Below are 17,411 nucleotides of genomic sequence, written 5' to 3' on the forward strand. Positions count from 1 at the left end.
CGAGCTGTGAACGGCAGGCATATGGGGAAATGGTCTGTATCTGTTCTTCAGTAAACCAGAGCCAAGTCCCAAAATGACTCCTTCTTTTCTATTCGCAGCTGAGGCTAACTAAAGATTGGTATTTGTTTTGGTGCAGGGAGGCTTTCCAAGAAATGTGTGTGTGCACGTGTGTGTGTGTATTTCTGTGTATGCACTTTTGTTACAGCATCCATGAGTGTGTACGTGCAAGCCAGTCAGTCTGCTTCTGGCTGTGTGGGACGCTCTGGGAGATGAGGATACAAGTGTGTTTCCAAGTGTTTATGTGTCGGAGTAATGGGGCATTTTAGGAAGAGAAGGACTTACCGAGTATTAGCTATACCTGGATTGGATTGTCCTTCTTGCAGATGGAGGACGGGGGGTGGTAGAAGAAGATGGGCAGGGGGTGGGGATGTTCAGGGGTGTTCAGGGGTGACAGGAGGACGGCTTCATGGCTGCATTTTCTCTTTGCTGAATTTCTTTACTCCCCTTTCTCATTTCTGTTTTGCCTTATTCAGCTGAACGAGTGAGGGAGTCAAACAGACAAGGAGAGTTTGCAGTTCAAGACTGAAAAAGAGCCAATTTTTTTCAATTTTTTTTTCAGGCTGGGATTTTGGGTGCCTTACAAACAGATGTTGCTTGTCATTTGCTCATAGTGCAGGGAAATCAGCTTGTAGAATGCAGAGGTTTTACAGACTGAAAGATTACCTCTCACTTATTTGTAGTTATTACCACTAGTAGTGCGCGGTACACTGAAAATATAAAAACACCAAAAAAACTAGTCTATTTCATCTGTTATCTCCTCCTCCTCTTTCCCCCCACTTCTCGTCCTCTTCCCTTTGTTTTTTTTTTCTTTTGTGTCATTCTTTCCCATCCTAGCTGCTTTTTGGGGTGATTTTTGCACTGTGGTTGCATGTTTGAGCTGTATTTTTTGATGGGCCACAGTGGATATGACTGCTTGTACCTTCTGCCAAGCAACACAGGCCCTGCAGAACAGAGGAAGAATCATTTGGAAACTGAACATGAAGGCAAATCGGTAAGTTATCATGCTACTAATGTGCTCTGAGCTTTATCTCATTATTCACATCTTTACATCTTTGCTTTGTGGCTCTTTATATTCAACAGTATGGTTGTTGTTTTTGTTCTGTAGTTGAGTTTTTCTGATGTTTACTGTGTATTAGCTGTGGTGAAAGGGACATAAGCTGAATGCTACCTGTTGGTTAGCTGTGGCTATCTGTTTACACTACATGATATTATGAAATGCTAATGACATGTCACTTCCTCAACTGTCACTTCACCTCTTTTGAACTCCTCCTCCCTTCTTTTACACACATTCACACACACCATCTCTGTTGCTGGGTAGATTAGGGCAGGCAGGGTGGGTAGTGCTGCTGGGTTTGGTCACTAGCGCTGTTCAGTGTTGAACAATGCAGGTGGTGTCCTTTAGCTGGTGTTAATTTTGTCGTCTTTCTCACACACACACACATAATAACACATACTGGTGCAACGGTGGCAGCAATGGCTGGCAGGGTGCTGTGGACCCCACTGACCTCTTTGTTCAGCCAATCTCAAGGTGTCTTTCAGCTCACTGGCAAAGACCTACTGACATACTTTAAGCAACTTGGCAACAGCTTCAAGATCAGACATCTCATTTAAATTCAAGCAGAGGGAAGAAAAGGAGGTAGAAAAGTTCAGATGGAGTCTGAAAGTTGATATTGGACCACTCACTTTCTTTTTTCATCTCTAACTTTTAGGAGTTTTACTTTGTTCCTTGTTCTGTAGAGCAACAATTGCATTCACATTAAACAGGAAAGATTTTCTAGATTTGAACTTTTTGTTCCTTTAAAATTGGATGAAAATGAGTGTGGATTTGTGGCATTTACCCTCAGTGAAATGCTTGTAAACTGTGTGATTATAGAATTGTTTTATTATACAATTTAAAAATTACTTAATTATTCTTTTGAAGATTTTAAAATAACAGCACTATATTTTTGTCATTATTTTGGTAACTGGTTGTATACAATTATGAGAATTTATTTACATGTTGAGAAGTCTAATAATAGTGATAAGAAATAATAATATTAAGGATCCATGCCATATTTCTGCACATTTAAATTTAACGCAAACTTCTAATATGATTTTAAGGTTTATGTAATTGAATGCAAACAAAAGATGAAATTTAACTTACCTAAACACAAAGCAAGCAATTAATTTAGGGTCATCTAATAATTATTGTAAGACAGTTTAGGTATCTTTATGTCATTATAAAGTCATGTAAAATACCTAATTATTAAAGGAGGAAAAACCCCACACATTGGTTTAAGAGAACAACTTCCCTGCAATTAATTTTAAACATTTGATTTTACTTATGTCTCGTTTTAGCTGAACTACATGCCTTTTGAATTTGAATAACCTGTAAGTAGGAGTTCTTGTGGCATCTTGGGGGGTGAATTTTGTCCATGTAATGCAAACATATATTTATACTTCTGTGAATAACATATTGTTATTGTGTTGAATTCCCCCCTTTCAGTTGCTTTTTAAATATAGATTTTCTGTTTGTTATTGTCTAAATGGCAACAATTGGTAATATGTAATTTATTTAAGGGCTAGCTCAGTCTTTTCTTTGGAACAAATAAATGGTGAAGACCTTCACAGAATGGAAGACTTCATTATTTCTGATAAATATTTGGCAAATTAACTGCATCTAATTTTCAGCAAAAAGGAGTAATAATATGTATTGAAATTTAAATTGATAGAATAGAATTTGCCCTTTTTTTTTTTACTGAAATTAGAAATTATTCCTGTTGTCCTGATGATGAGACAGTCAGACTTGTTGAACACACATACAAAGACAGCTACTTTAAGCACAAAAGGTTTCACTGAAAGTTTCTTTCTCCTGTCTCATCATGCTGATGGATGTATGAAGTCATCTGCTTGCAGCCCCGAACCCGTAGATCCGAACTTGTGTTAAAACTCACCACAAGCTTGTATCTACAGGTCTGCGTCTGTGCAGCTCCAACAACCTGAGCAGCATCAGCAAAATACGACAAGGGCTACTCACAAGCTCCACTTGTTGCACCATTTTTGTTTCAAAGCTACTACTAGCACTGCTTTATTGTACTCATCACAAAGAAAAATTTTATTTCCTGGGGTCAAACAGCAGCTTAGGCTGGTTTATGCTTCATAATCAAACTCTGAAACCAGTAGAACATATTTTCTCAGTTTTTTGAAACCCACTTCACATTGACATAAAATATAGCATACAAATGTGTGCCTATCTGTCTCAGAAATCTAACATCGCTCTCCCCAAAGTTGAGAAAAATTTGGTTTGGTTTCCTAAGGGTCCTTAACAAAGTGGTTTGACTTTGAGAGGTTTAATGAGTGCCAATGAGGTGTCAATGTAAAAGGAAAATATAAATACACTTACTACTTCCTTGTATCCCTTGTAACCCACAAGAAATGGCTGCTTTCAAGTGTAAATGAAGTAGACATGTGCCTTTTAGACAATGTATACAGATGGCAGCTGTAATGCTTGTTTCTTCACAAATGACCATTATGTCCTACATGCATGGGGTTATGTGTGTGTTTAGGGGTCAGCGACATGAAGATTTGAAGAAGCTTTGGAGACTATATATATAAGATATAAAGCTCTCACTTGGGAGATTGGATAAATGTATCCTTCAAACAGGTTTAATGTCTAGAATTTTAAAGTTAATTATTTTCAACCTTGAGTGATTTCCTTTTCTGGTTCACACTCCATTTTTATTCCCCAACCTCATGATCTATGAAGCCCTGGTGTCCAGGTCTGCTTGCTCCCAGGTTGAGGTAGTAGGTTGTATAGTTGAGAATTACACCCCAGGAGATAACTGTACAACCTCCTAGCTTTCCCTGAGGTATGCATGGCACTTTGCACTGCTGGATCAATACAATCCAATGTTATTACTATACAAGTCACTGCAGAAACAAACAAACAAACCCCCCCCCCCCAATGTTCAATAACAATCCAGGTTATTTACTGATGGAGCAGCATTGGAGAAAAAGCTCTGTTTTACACTTTTGGGTCTGTGACACCAATATTTAGATAGTATAAGATGTATGTGTTTGTGCATGAGAGGTTAATCTCTATTGCATTTGTTTTTGATTGATATATTAAGCAAATGGTAAATGGTAAATGGACTGTACTTACATAATGCTTTTCTAGTCATATCGGCCACTCAAAGTGCTTCACACTACATGTCACATTCATCCATTCACACAGCACTTATTATATACACAGTAGAAGATATTAAATATGACCTTTTTACATGCCAAAATATTATTTCAAAAGAGATGCTTTCCCTCAGATTTTTATTCTTGTATGAGTTAAAATACCTTGTTTTATTTTTATATAATTAAGACTGCAACTAACAATTACTGTCATTGCTATTGCATCTTATTACTATTTCTTGAGTAATTGATTCATGTTTTGGTCTATAAAATGTCACAAAAACAGAGTTTGGAGCTCGAGTCTCACCAGTTTATTTACAAGCAGTAAAATCAATTGTCACAATGAACAATCATTGTCATAATATTTCTAACCAGCAGATGAGGATGGTGTAGAAACTACTGCTGTCAAAATATCTGGCATGTGAAATATTGTGACACTTAAAGAGGAATCACATATCTGAAAATGAATAATTAAAGCAACTCAGAGAAAAATCTTCAAATAATACAGAATGGCATTGAACTATGGTATATAAATGTGTATGAGTATGATGTTTTTGCGTAAATCTGCTGGCAGAAGTAAGGGGAGCTGTCTCTGCTAGATTTTTAGCTTTTAACCCTCCCAGTGCAGTAACAGCATGTGTGTATTAGCCTTCACACAGGACTGTATATAGCCTACTCAGAATATACCGAGGCTTGGCAGTCGTCTGCCACCACATCTACCAGTCTGAGTGTGTTTGTGTACAGCTGAGGTAGAGGAGCAAAAGACTGCCCTCTGTTGGGTGAGTCTGGGAAGTGTCCAGCTGTGTGAAGCTCTGATTTGGTGACTTTGCAAATGGTGGAAAAAGAAACTGACTGCTGTGGTTTTTCTGTGATGATGTGAGTGAAGCACATAACTCTGTGTGTGTGCATATGTGTGCGTGCGTGGCATGGTGCATTAATCCAAATGAGAGTAAAAAGCGAGAACTTTGTGTGGTTTCATGTGGTCGGTCTTTTCCCTGGTTTCCCTCCATCTTTTCACCTTTTCCTGTCTCTATCAAATTTGTACAAATTTTTGTGTTACCAGCAGTCTGCATAACAGTCCCAGACTTCAATTTATATATTTTACCAGTTGTTTTCTGTATTTTGATTGCTCTAGGAACTAGTATTTATTATTATAATTATTAGTAGTATTAGTATTATACTGAAATATTGCAGAAACATCCTCTCCCAGAGCCCTTCTTTTCATCATCCCTATAGCCATAGCAATGACCTTAATGACTCAGCCAATCTGATGTGACAAGCTGCCAATCAGTCACTCAAGACAGCTGCTACAGCAAGCAATATGTGCCATACACATCTAAGAAAACATACACTCTTGTCTTGGATGCGTGGACTAATGTGATAGATTTGGGTCTCTCTTGATGTATGACTTGGCTGGCTGGTTGGAGCTGATTCCTGACCATTACCAGCAGATAATAATTGGGATATGGGATCAGTAAACTAATGACATTGAACTATCACTAAGTTTATCATTCACCCTGTGGGAAGTGTTTGGTTTACGTCCTTTTGCACTGAAATTGATGTAATCATTAAGCTTCGTAGCCATGAAAACCCTCTTCTTATGTATTTCCTGAGTTTGTGCATGGCTGCTGTAATGCACCTGTCTCTACAAGTTCATGTGTGTGCATAGTATTCACGTGTGTGCAGGCGTGTGTGAGCTCTTGTCTGCCTGCTGCAGGCTCTCACCATCAAAGCAAGCTAATATTAGCACCTTGCCGAAGACTGTCTCTATCTGGACGCAAAGCAGGTGATAAATGACGATGGCTTTCTCTGTGTGTGCGCGTGTGTGTGTGTGTGTGCATATATGTCAACATGGAGATTTTAAAATTGGTAGCAAGTGTTTTTCAGGGGGGAAGAAACAGAGGAGCGTGCTGTAGATCCAGATGCATGGTTTTCTCTAGCAACTGCAGCTTTATAGAGATAGAAAAACAGCACAATGCGCCATTTGCCAGACAGCGGTCAAAGAGGATTGGAGATTAGCCGGAGTGCAGACACAGTTGGTCGATCAATCAGTCAAGCAGGGAGGAAGCAGAAGAAAAGCAAGAGGGCAGTGTGGTCTCAGAGATTTTTCTCTTTTTTTCTCCCCTCTCCAGTCTCTCTGGGCTCCGTCGCTGATTTAAGCCTACAGGCAGTTGTACGTCGTCACTCTCCTTTTCTACTCCATCTGTCCCTCCCCCCATCATCTCTCCTCTTTCTCTCCTTCCTCCCTCCCTGTCTCTCAGTCTCTCTCTTACTCACACTCTGTGTCTCTCCATTCCAAAGCCTGGGGGAGCTGAAGAGATTAAATGTAGCCTCCATAAGCCAAATCACATCATATAGCAATGTTTCTATGGCTGCTTCTTTCTCACACGCTCTCTGTCTCTCTGTCTGTCTCTCCTTGTCTTTCTGAAGGGATAGTGTGAATGATGGCGACCCATGTGAGGCACAGAACAAGATGAAAGAAGGAAAGACTGAAAGAAAGTGACTGAAAGTGGATTTTTGTTTTTCGCTTGAATGCAGAGGAGAGAGAGAGAGAGAGGGAGAGAGAGAGAGTGAAAAGAGAACACAGGATTTGTTTTATGGGTGGAAAATGGACAGCGGCAAGGTGGAAAAAACAACGAAAGGAGGACTACTTTCCTTGTCTACCCCCCACCCCCAAACTTTCTTTTTCTCTCTCTCTTCTGATACAGACGAAAAGAGGGCCTCTAGCTGTAAACGAATACAGCTGTGAGGCAAATTAATGGATGATATTTCTCTCACTCCTTTCTTCTTTTTTGTTTTTCCTCCTGCCTACCAACATGGGAAGGACAATGACCCAGAGGGGGTAAAGAAAGAGTACAGAAAAGACTGAGAGAAAAGGGAATACTTACACTGGAGAGAAGGAGAGGGGTGAGAAGAGGGGAGATGGTGTGTGTGTGCGTGCATGTATGTGTGCGGTGGGGGGGTGGGGGGTGGTTTCCTGCCTTCCCTCCTTTCCAGCGCTGCATGTGATTGAAAGAGAGAGAAAACAATGTGAGGGAAAAGGGCAAAGACGAGAGAAAGCTGAGCAAGACAAGAGATCAGCTATTCAGCATTCATTTTAACTTGGATTTTTGTGTGTGTGTGTGTGTGTGTGTGTGTGTGTGTGTGTGTGTGTGTGTGTGTCTGGTGATTGTGGTGGTGGTGGGGGTGTGTGTGAGAAAGTGTATTTTTTTTCCCTCTGGCCAACCTGCGTTGGACCTGCAGGTTTGGATACATTGTAAAAAGAAGGTATGAAGAAGGTGCAAGGAAAGGCAAATGGTCGTGTTACTGTTTTGTGTATGCAATCCTTTCATGTGTGTGTATGTGAGTGTGTGTGTGTGCACCCCCCTCCTCACCACCCTCTCTCCCTTCGGTGAGGCAGCATACTGGTATGCTTCACTGGCACTGTGGCCCTGGCTGCAAGCACTCATTCTGTGGCTCTATGCTCGCTCTTAATTTACTTCTCTCTCTGTCCTGCTTTTTCCCACTCTCTCTGCATGTCTCTCACTCTCTTGCCACCTACCTGTTACATCTAACCTTTAAGTATCGCTTCTTTTCAGTGTTTTGTTTTCTGGGAAGAGGAATCATCTCACTGACTCTCTTGCGACTCTCCTCCCCGGACTGCTCACTTTCGCACTGTGTTTGTGGCTGTGTATGTTGTGTGAAAGAGAGAGAGAGTGAAGAGACAGAGGGAAAGAGAGCATGCACATGGTTCATTACAGCTTGGTCCTACCACCCATCCTCATGCCTCTATCTCTCTCTTGTCATTTTATTTCGCCTGACTTTGAGCAGCCTGCCAGACGGACCAGCCTCTTGCTTGTGTTGTGAGACTAACTGGAATCTTGTTGGTGTGCTGTAGGTTTAAATCTGAGCTTTCTGTTTCTCTCTTTCTGTCTCCTTTTTCTTCCCCTCCTGAGCAGGCAGCAAGCTAGAAGAACGAGTGATGGACATCCTGGATCCAAAGGGGAGGGTGAGTCGGTACCAACAAATACTCTTCTTCTCCACTCCCCTCTAAGCTCCCCATCTGTTTCTTAAGCTTCAGACCACCATGGTAGCATGAAGGAGCCAGAGAGCTTTGTTATCTGGCTCGCCTTTTTCTCTGTGCAGCCGCTCTGGAGGACTCAGAAAAAATGCTGAATGGAGATCTGCACTAGTAATGATCACGCAGGCACTGAATGATTTTAACAGTGCAAGACGTGACAGTGAGATGAGCATACAAGTCATCATGTCAGATGGATGGTTTGATGCTGTGCGGTCCTAGCCTCAGATTTCAATGGTAATCAACACATCCACACAGGGTTTTTGTCTTGTATGTCTATAGTAATAATTAGAAATCATCTGCTGATTTTGATTTTCCCTGAGACGGCGAGAGATCTTTGGGCATAGTGTACAGCAGCAGGCTCTGTACCTGATAGCAGGAGGTATTTTTCAAAGTGCTGTATTGTTCAGCTGAGATGGGGGATGGGGCAAGGGAGAAATAGGGAGACAGAGAGAGAGAGAGAGAGAGTTAGGGGGGCTTGCCAATGTTGTGTCTGGCTGAGGCTTGCACTTGTATGTTCACAAATATAGATGGGGTAGTAGAGGTTGCAATGAGTGCGCTCAATTAATCTATGTAATTTCAGAGTGTATGTTTGATGTGGAGCTGCATGTCTGTCACAGGCAGGGTTTGCTCTGTATGCTCTGTATCCTCAGACGCTCTGAGTCCTCATTTGACTTACAGACAAGTTGAGTACATGGACGCTTTCTTGTTAAGGAACATTTAAGATTTCTTTTAATGCCTAAGCAGAAAACAAAGGAGTCAGCATCCGGAGAGGGCTGAATTCAGTTGTTTGAGGTAGAGGATGTGTCTCTCTCCGTCCCTGAGACCCTAACTTGTGACGTTGTGCTTTCATGTCCACGGGTTAGGCTCTTGGGAGCTGGGAGGGATGCATGGCCAGCACTATCTGCCGTGCGTCTGTGATTCGAACAATGGCGATCAGAGGAGGTAGGCCATGGCGCAGTGAGGCGTTCACCTCGCACTCACTGTATTCAGTGTGGCTCAAACCCTGCTGATGTTGCATGTCACCTGTTCTTTTCTTGTATCCCTCGCTGCATCATTCATATGATGGAATGTTGATTACATAGATACTCTGAGGTTAGGAGAATGGGGAAGTAGTGGCATGTATACTGTTTTAAGGATCATGTGACAAAGTTAAGGCAGGATGCGCTGAAGTGTCTCAATGGATAACAGGAAGCTATCATGTTTTAGCATATCTATACTAATTCTTTGTGCCTGGTAGTTACCATCAATTATCAGCCAGTCATTGTTGTCCAGCTTTAACATGATGCCTCCTGTTTGGTCATGTATTCTGGTCTAATCCTAATATAGCACTTTGATCCAATTTGACACATGAATGTCTTTTATTCTGCTTTTCAAACAACACATGGCCTAAATACTGTTTCAAATTACTTCCCACCTCAGAGTAATAACATTTTCTACTCAATAATTGCCACATCTAAGCATCTAGCAGTAGCACAACAACAACAAAACGGCTTCAAGTGGAATGCTAACTGGATACTAATACTTGTTAGCTAGTAAGGAAACAGCTGGTTAGAATCAGTAGCCCACCAGAGATAATGTTAATGCTGAGATGATAGAATTGACCTCTTCATGCACCGATGAACACTGTTCAGTAAAGAAGCATCAATTTGTGTGATAGCTCTTTGCTTCTGCAACAGGCCTAGCAGTGTGTGTGTACCTTTATGACTTGAGAGCAGCACAGAGTAATGTTGAGCGTGATGATAACAGCGCTGTACATTATGTGCTTGACCTCAGTGAACCCTCATCGATGTTAGTTAGTTCACTCACTCATGCTAACACAAATATAAAGGTGGTAGTAAGAACATACTCACTGGGCAGCAACTGATAATGAGAATAACCTATATTGTCTTTTGTCACTAGTTTACATGGCTGCTGTCCATGATTCATATTTAAAGTGCTTTTAGAAGTGTTGATTTGATCCTGGTGTCTAGCTGTAACCAGGGTGACAGCACACTTTGTCATCAGTAGTAAGGATCCGACTCGCTGACTTTGCAACTATGACCAGTGAAATTGTTATTCAAAGACGCACATCATGGCTCTTCGGGGCACCCTTCCATGTTTGTTTGAGCCTTGATGTTCTTTTTCTTCTGACTGGTTGCTGAAGGGCTAATTTACCATGCCATCATCCCCTGCACCTTGCAGTTTGTTCCCAGAAGGCCATCACTCTCCTGAGACCCATTTGCAGTATATTTTTTAATGGTGGTAACTCTTTCACAGCATGATTCATTGATTTTTGACCTAGTAACTAATATATGGTATTAATAGGGCATAACATGATGAAAATTCATATCTGTGGATACTTCCCTTTATTATCCCTATATTTAAGTGGATAACTCCATGCACTTGCAGATCTAAAATGATGCTGACATTGTCATGTCAGTGGTCGTGGATCAACTGCAACAACCAACTGCATGGCCTTTCAGCTAGTTTGAAATTTGTCACAGAATTTCCTATGTTAGATATTAAACTATACTGTAATTTGTAGGCCTTATTTGCTTGAATTCAGAGATTACATTTCTTCATGTAAATTCAACAGAGACCACAGCTGATGGCTCAAGTCACTGTGTTTCATTTATTTTGATAAATACATCATCAGTATGACAGTTTGCTTTTAATTCTGACCTTCAAAAGCATATTTAAAATTTTCCCCCCTTCGGTATAATTTATTCAACTGACAATAGCGGGAAATGTGTTTATGTTCAAACTTTATTCTGTCCTGAGCTATTACCTCTGATGGTTTGGATTCCCTGAGATGCTTCTATTCTGTTGTTAATGAACTAATTTCCTTCTGCACTGGTAAGCTACTGCTTTCACAATTCTCTTATGCAATACCTCTGTGAGCCCCATCTCTCTCTTTTTCTACCATCTCTCTGCCTCAAAATCGCTTTTTATTTGTTCAGCTCGGTGAACAAATATTAACCTGGAGCGAGTCACTGTCTAGCCAGTAAGCTCGAAAACGGCTGCAGGCTTGCTCTCCATTGTTTGGCTGCTCTGTATACTGTCTGTACACTGTGTCCCCATGGCTGAGGCAGACATGGAGGTTAGACAGACAGACGGAGAGAGACTGGTGTTAATTGGATTTTTTTTTTATTTTTTTTTTATGGACCTATCACTGTTGTCTTGACATAATACAGATGATATAATGGCATCAAGAAAGCCTGTGTGCATGATTCTGATCTAATATTTCATACAGATTTAACACAGATGAAAATGTCAGTATTGTTCTTTGCTTCAGTGGTGCAGCTTTTACCCAGCTACTTCAAGTGTGTCAGTCAGTAAAAAATAATCATACCTGCTCATTTATCAATAGATTTACAAACTTTGAGCTTAAGTCTATTTCTTAGCTTTTGTGGCTCAAAATATTGGCTGTTTCTGAAGCAGCTGTTGAGGGGTCTAATCCCTTTTGAGATGAACCTTTGTTAAGGTGGACTGTCGAAGGTGCTGTGTACACCCAATGGATGACAACAACAACAATATCAACAGGACAGTTCAGGTTTATGTGTGGATAGTACAGTGTTTAAGGTGGACTGCTGCAGGGTAACACCCCACATCAAGAAATGTTCGAGGAATAAGCCTATTATGCTAAAAAAAAAAAAAAAAAAAAGGAAAATTATTGATCAGACAGCAGGGTTGATTTCTTTCTGTGCTGAGTTTACAGTAACCATTCTGCAGTTTTTTCTGCCACTCCCTTCAACCCACAGCCTGCTATCAGCTGCAGGCAGGAGAAACATACATCAGTAATCAGAGCTGGTCAGTGTATGTGCGTATGCTTCCTACAGCACCACCTGGGTCCTCCTATACTGGCTAATGTCCTCTACCTATGGCAGTAGGTATGGTAATAGTTGAATAGTACCTGTGGCCTATTTACATAGCTAAAATTGCTGAGGCACTTCTCAGTCCTGTAGCTTGGCCGACTTTAAGAGATTTAGGATTTGGGGCAGATCCAGTACTTTCATCATTTTTCTTGTTGATTTTTTCTCTGAGTCTGCATATCAGCTGCCAAACTGTACGCTGTTTCGTCTGCAATCTGAAAGGTTCTAAATGTGCTGATGGGGCAGCCGAGTATGTTTTCAATAAGATTTTCTGCATCTGTGTACGAGTGTGTGTGTGTGTGTGTGTGTGTATTGTGTTTGTCCTTCCTGACTCTGGCTAAGGCCAGTTTAAAGGAGTTTAGGGATAGTGCGCAACCACACCTCACCAGCAGATTAATCAGACTACACACTAACCTCATTAATCTGAGAGAAACTAATGTTACCAACAATGTGCAGTCACACACACACACACACACACACACACACACACACACACACAATAAAAACTGTTCCTCTTGTCTTTACCAAATAAAAAAGAACTTAATCATGTTGGCAGCTGTTTATCTGCACAGATATTTGACTTTTGGGTTTCAAGTGGGTTTCTTTTTGTTTTTAAGCTGAGTTGACAAGCTTTTAAAAGACTTTGACTGTATCTGAGTTCTTTAAGAAGAATCTTTTTGACATTGTGGCAATGACTTTTTAAAAAATGTTTTAATTTTTAGTAAAGGTAGTAGTTGATCCACAGAAAATTGATTTGCAACTATTTTGATAGTCATTTAATCCTTTCAGTCATCTTATCAAGCAAAAAAAAAAAAAACAAAACATTTGTTGCTTCTAGGGAGATGTTTATAGGGATATGTTTGGATTCTGTGCAGTTATACGACAATTTTTCAAATAGTCTTTATAATTGGGAACACTTTGGGAACACTTTGTTGCTTCATCAAGTATTCAGTTATTCAGTTGACAGAAACATTAACACCAACTATTCTTTTTAAATTGATCAGTCTTTTCAGTCATTTTATCTGTTTTTAGCTTCCCCAATGTGCTTCCTTACCTTGTCTAATGTGATAGTAAACAGAATATCTGACAAAACAAGACACTGGAAGACGTCACTTTATAACTGACATTTTCTAACTATTTTATTGTATTTATATTCCATTTTATTGAGATAGTTTGCACATTAAACAATAACGACAGTAATCATTTTTTGCAAGTCACTTTGCCTAGCCTTAAATTTGACAATACTTGCCACATAATATAGATAGTATTTAGTATTTAGTATATAGTCATTGTGTTTCCAAATATTCCAGCCTGATGAGGTTGATTCTAATTTTTTACAGGTTTGTATTTAGTACTTAGTACCCTTAACTTTGTTTTTGTTAGTTTTAGTTTTTGTTTATGTTTTTTTTTTCTGTTGTATGCTATGTATTCTATGAGGCATTTGTTCAATTTACAACTTTACAACTTGGTCTGATTCTCAAAATATTTGACATGAGAATGTGAATGCAAACAATGTCAAACCAAAGCCAAGCATGACAATGTAAGATCCTGTTGTGACCTGCCTAACAACCTCAGATCAGAGGAATCACCATCAACTTTCTTCTGACAGCAGTCTTCTTCTTGTCACTTAATTGCTTAGATTTGCCTCCAGCTCCCTTGTTCCTGTCTGACCTGTGACTTGTGTATGTTGTATAATGTCAGTGTTTTAAATGTAATATTCAAATAAATTTCCATTGTTCAATTAAATTTTTTGCATGCAATATTACATATATACATAGTAACATCACAACATCACAACACACCATTCAGCTCAGTGACACTGAGTCTTCCGTGTAAAATAAATTGTCACTTTCATACTTTTAAACTACTCCTATGAAAACCTAAAATCTGTGCTACCTACATCCATGTTCATTCATGAGCAGACCAAAGTTATGTTTGCCCCCTTTGCTAAATGTGTTTGTTTCTTTATTTTTAAATACATTTATAGTTCCAGATAATGCAGAGTAAAATGTCTGTGATGTGATTTATATGAAATTAGAAGATTTGAGGAAAATAAATGTTTTTGGCTTTTGTTTTGTTTTCTGAGATATACTACTAATATTCTTTTGCCTCACAGTGTTCTGTTTTAATGATTAGAAGAGAATGAATAATGAGAATGTTTTACAAAAACATCACTGATGATTACACAATTTTCTAATATTTCAAAATAACTATAGCAGTGATATAGAGCAGAATAGTAAGTGCAATGTGCTCTTCAGATGCATATGGCTGAGATAGAGATGTCTTGCAGTTGTGCCTAAATAAAGTCTTACTGCTGTCATTTCACATGACTGTCAGTTCTTTCCACTGTCATGCTTATTAATAGAAGCTCTAAATGAACAGTGAGATTTTGGCATCTGACGTGTTTTACATTTTATCTTTGGGGGTATTTTTATACCTTTTTAAAAGCTTGAATCTGTTTCAACAAGATTAACTCCTTGGCATGATGTGTGTTTCTGCAGAGCTGCTGCTAAAGACATTCAAAAAGACAACTGACAAGTTTTCAGAAGTCAGAATGCTTGCAGAAATTAGTCAATTTAAAATCGGATGTAAGCATTTGGTTTGTTTTTTTGTTTAATGATGTTACAATACCACAATAATGCATTATTAATTAATGTCATGGTAATTACCTATCCTACATAAATACTGTAAATATTTAATTAGTAATACAAATATCCATTTTATGTGAAGCATGAAAATTTTCATAAATGTTTCATCTGTCAAAACCACCAATCAGCTTTAAGTGTTTTTCATGCATTCACACTCATTTTGACAGGAGCAAAAGAAATGCAGACTTCCATAGTATCACAGTGGTGTGTTCTGTAGGGGGGTTTGTCCTGATACAGTTGTTCTTTTATTTCTCTCTCTTACAGCTTATTAGAGCACTTGAGCATTGATGGTAATAGTAATGCTAACATTTTTGTACACAGTATGTTAAGTGATAGTGGACATCATACTAACATAATAAAAAATGCTATGTGATATCCCATTATGTGGAAATATTTTACTATACACTTTTCTGTGTTTTAGCACACACAGTCTTGAGTGGTGTAGTAAAATGTTATATACAAACCTTACAAGAATTGACTAATTTTTATTTTTATTTTTTCTTTTAGCTGTGTCGTATAGGGCAATGCAGGTGCAACAGCACTGACTTTACAAACTCTTGCCTCCAAATGATCCCACCACAAACCTGAAGAGAAGATAATATCATGTCTGTTTGTTGCACTGATGCTCTCCACTCTGGTGCTGAATGAAATCGGATAAATTATTTTTGAACCAGATGCTGGTACAACCTGCTTCATTGCTGTCCAGTGTTCCTGCTGACAGTGCTGTCAATCCAGCAGGAGGGAACCTCTGCAGACTTTAGTGTGGGGTGGCTGCTCTTCAGGTGAACTTAAGTGACACTAACTGTGCTACAGAGTCAATAATTTATTTCTTATACATATCAGTTGTAATGTTGAGTATTTATTAAAACAAAAATATCTTCAGATAAGAAATGCATCAACAAACCACAAGCATATGACAAATGAATATAGTCTTTTTGTGGCAACCTCAACCTATCTCCTTTACCTAAATGATTAGTCATGTTTCTAAGAATTTTTCTCAACACCCCAAGAGTTCCTGCCTGGACCTGTTACAGGCACCGTTTGGTTTTACATTTGACAGAGTAATAACAATAGGAATGTGAGCATATAGAGCTGATACAGCATAATGGTTAGTAATTGCAACAAATTGAGAATTGAGATTTTCTACCTGTGAAAATCAAAACAGACATATGTCTTCTTTCTGATTCACTGTATATTGTGTCACAGTAGGCCCAATGCCATATTTAAAGCCCTCTCACACTGAGAGTACAATTTATTTATTTTTTCTGAATTAGGCATATAGTATTTTTAATACAGAAGGTTTTAGGTCTTCAAATGCTGCAGACAGGATCCAGACATGTCTATGAATTTGTGAATAGAAATTAAATTGAATTCAAGAAATAAAATAAAATTGTGACTATTTCATAAGTAGTAACATGACAACCCTATATGCAATTAGGCCAATATGTGTGGAACATAAATTGCAAATTAAAGGGTAAAATGTAAATATTGAATATGTTAAGTGCTATGTGTTGTTGTTTCATTAAATTATTTTTAGTTTTTGAACTAAAAGTAACTAGTTTCAGAAAAAAATGGATAATGGCCCTATTCTTGTGCTGTTTTTTAACTCTTTATGCATTAAAAAACAAACAAACATGTAACCTCCTATTCATAAAATACTCAATTAATAATTTATTCAGTGTTAAGATGATATGATGGTATGATATGATTTACCAGAATCAATCACCATTCGTAAATTGCTTTGGTCTCTTTTCTGCGGTGGACATAAAATTGTTGTCTGTCCTTAAAATAATTTACAAAAATAAAGTAGATTATCCTATCACCAATATCAGTAAAGGACATTCTCAGACACAAAAGCACTACAGAAATTAATACCTGATAGTGCAGATAGGTGGCACGGTGGTACAGTGGTTAGCACTGTTGCCTCACAGCAAGAAGGTTCCAGATTCGAGCCTTTTCTGTGTGGAGTTTGCATCTTCTCCCTGTGCCTGCGTGGATTCTCACCAGGTACGCTGACTTCCTCCCACAGTCCAAAGATATGCAGGTTAACTGGTGACTCAAAATTCCCTGTAGGTGTGAATGTGAGTGTGAATGGTTGTTTGTCTGTATATGTTGGCCCTGCGATGGACTGGCAACCCATACAGGGTGTACCCTGCCTCTCGCCCACTGACAGCTGGGATTGGCTCCAGCCCCCCCGCAACCCTAGCGGTATAGATAATGGATGGATGTATGGTGCCAATCATGCCAAATTTTGTATTCCTAATTTGAACTGAGTCTGTAATAAACCAAAATATATTTATATATTATTATTATTATTAAAATATATTTGAATATTTTGACAGTTTCAGCACTTGATTTCCTAGCCATCTTCAACATGACCTCATTAACAGTTATCTTGTGAACTGACTGCATGTGGTCACCATGGATCCCCCTGATTACAGTTCTATAAACAGCACGGCATGGCTTTTAGTAGGATGTAATGACACATATATACTCAGTTGCAGTCACACATTTTAAATATGTTTCAGTTCTTACTATTTTCTATTTTTGTCAAGTATAATTGTGTTAATTTCAGAATATTTTATATTAAATAATGCATGCTCTACATGATCAAATAAAAATGCCAATTGT

At 38.9% G+C, this 17,411-nt stretch overlaps 1 long non-coding RNA gene across 1 annotated transcript; it reads left to right on the top strand.

The window, feature by feature from the left end:
* Positions 1-492: 492 nt before the first annotated feature.
* On the top strand, positions 493-17,116 carry LOC108900074 (uncharacterized). The gene is made up of 2 exons (XR_007808962.1): positions 493-1,051; positions 8,160-17,116. It is a non-coding gene; the product is annotated as an uncharacterized LOC108900074 (long non-coding RNA).
* Positions 17,117-17,411: the final 295 nt, after the last annotated feature.

This window comes from Lates calcarifer, linkage group LG21 (genome assembly GCF_001640805.2).
Source record: "Lates calcarifer isolate ASB-BC8 linkage group LG21, TLL_Latcal_v3, whole genome shotgun sequence".
Taxonomy (NCBI): Eukaryota; Metazoa; Chordata; class Actinopteri; family Centropomidae; genus Lates; species Lates calcarifer.